The following is a 2,500-nucleotide window of genomic DNA, read 5'->3' on the forward strand; positions in this document are numbered from 1 at the left end:
CTAATTTTTGAATTACTAACGTTATACTTAGGTTTATTGATTGATTTAAAAGAAAAAAATTTTTTTTTCAGCTTTTACTCAATTATAAATAAATATGTAAGGATCCTAAAAAAAAAAAAAAACTTTTGATTTCTAAATTTTTAATAATAAATTTTTATATTAATCAATGTGAATAAAATATTATCAGCGTAAAAAGAAGGAATTACCAGCGTGGTTAAGGAAAAGAGAATATAATGTAATTTATAATAATTTTGTTATACGGGGGAAAATGTGTGTTGAAAAATATTTGCAAGTTTTGTTGTATTTAAATAAATTTTTTTTTTAAATCTCTTTTCATTAAAGTAGGCTTAATAATATATCTCGAAACACTTTCTTACTAGGGAGGAATACTCTTAGAGAAGAGAAGAGAAGAGAAGAGAAGAGAAAGTTTATTAGAGAAAATATTTAATCTTTATTTTTTTTTTTTTTTATTCTAATCAGTATTTTCAAATAATTTATACAGTATTAAAATATAATATAATTTTTTTAATTTACTAAGTTGCTGGTGTTGAACGATGATGGATAATTGAATTTATAAAAATGCGCACTTTTTCTGATTAAATTTAATTCCTTTTATTATTCGTGAGTATTTAAATAAACAATTTACACAATTTTGTAAAATTATAAATCTTTTTCAAAAAATAATAATCGCGATTGTCGTTACATAAGAAATAAATGAAAAATAATACAATTTGATATATTCTATGTTAATAGAAAATTAACATTGTTTTTGTGATCGTGTTTTCAACGAAAGAATATAAATAAAAATATTTTATTAAAGTTTAAACGCTCGATAACAAACCGTATTTATTTTATTAATACCGTCAACACGAAAAGTTTTATACTTGTATAAGCAACTAACTTTAATAGAAAGTTCTTAAAGAAATTATGACTTGAGTTAAATTCTACGGTATAACACTTTAGTTAGTATTTCAGCCACCAGGAGGATGGATCTTCTCACAAACGTTAATACCTTTGATAATATATATTTACCAAATCGTTAGGATCAATCTTCACTCTGGTTTCCCTTCAACACACGTATAAATCTTTCGCCTTTTACTAAAGATTTCCGTGGAGGGGAACAATTGATGAGTCTGTAAATGAATTTTTGAAAACCCGACGTAAAGTCGGGTTCATTAATTAATTTAAAACAAAAATTTTTTTTTCAGCCTCTTTTTACACTATATAAAAAAATAATATTATTAAGGATTTAAAGAATATATCGAATTTTGTGATTTATAAATTTTAATTAATACACATCCTCCCCCATATAGTTAAGAAATATATTTGGAGTAATTTATATTATACGGACTTTTTTAATAATATTTAATGAACTTATTATAATATATTTAAATAAAATTATTCTATTTCCGTAATAAGTGTCCTGCTATACAAAATATCTCTGAAAACATTCTTCTTGATACAAATTTTATAGAGTTTATATTTTTTAAAGTTACTCCTTTAACAAGGATATTAAACAATCTTTCATTTTTTTTTCTAATCCAGTATTTTCAAAAAATTCATAAAGTATTTTAAAATATCTTTAATTATATATCTTATGAACGAAAGAAAATTTTTATTTAATTCATCAAGAGTCACTGTGTTATGGCGTTGAAAATGATATTAAATTTTTATAAGATGCGTATTGTTTCTAATTAAATTTTAATTCCTTTATTATGTGCGAGTATTGTTATAAATAATTTTACAGCGTTAAAAAATTATATATAAAAATTTTGTCAGAAAAATAATCGCAATAGTTTATCAACATCGTTACATGAGAAACATATAAAAATAGTAATACTGTGATATAGTGTAAAATAAAAACAAAAAATAATGATCACATTTTCAACAAAAGTATATAAATAAAAATATTTTATTAAAGTTTAAACGTTCGATACAAATCGTATTTGTTTTATTAGTATCGTCAATACGTAAAGTTTTGTATTTGTGTAAAAGCAACAAAACTTTTTACACAAAATTTTTTAAAAGAAAATTTATGACTTTTTAAATTTTATGGTATAACTTTAGTTAGCATTTCAACCACCAGGAGGATGAATCTTCTCACAAACGTTAATACCTATTATAATATATATTTATCAAATCGTTAATATCGATCTTAACTCTGGTTTCCCTTCAATACACGTATAAATCTTTCGCCTTTTACTAAAGATTTCCGTGGAGGGGAACGATTGATGAGTCTATAATAAAAATTTTTGTACGCCCGACATTTTAATGTCGGGTCATTAATTATATAAAACATAAATTCTATTATTCATAAGTTTAATTCATATTTGATTAAAGTTTCTACATACAACACCCCATCATTACAGAAACTCCCTTATGGGAGAACGTGTAATACATATAATACGTGCGCAATTAGTTATTCGTAGTTTTGGTAAAGTTTGATTTTAGAAGTTACTCTGAAGTTTTATACTTCACATTCGTAGTTTTTCTTTTATTT

At 23.3% G+C, this 2,500-nt stretch overlaps 1 protein-coding gene and 2 non-coding genes across 7 annotated transcripts in view; all 3 read left to right on the forward strand.

The window, feature by feature from the left end:
* The window catches only part of LOC118444563 (lachesin), a 259,607-nt gene that overhangs the window by 106,412 nt on the left and 150,695 nt on the right, over positions 1-2,500 (forward strand). The window lies entirely within an intron of this gene.
* Positions 1,053-1,173, forward strand: LOC118444684 (U5 spliceosomal RNA). The gene has a single exon (XR_004839043.2). It is a non-coding gene; the product is annotated as a U5 spliceosomal RNA (small nuclear RNA).
* LOC118444685 (U5 spliceosomal RNA) lies at positions 2,157-2,280 on the forward strand. Its single transcript, XR_004839044.1, has one exon. It is a non-coding gene; the product is annotated as a U5 spliceosomal RNA (small nuclear RNA).

Source organism: Vespa mandarinia, chromosome 15 (assembly GCF_050613455.1).
Source record: "Vespa mandarinia isolate Hongniang chromosome 15, ASM5061345v1, whole genome shotgun sequence".
Lineage (NCBI taxonomy): Eukaryota > Metazoa > Arthropoda > Insecta > Hymenoptera > Vespidae > Vespa > Vespa mandarinia.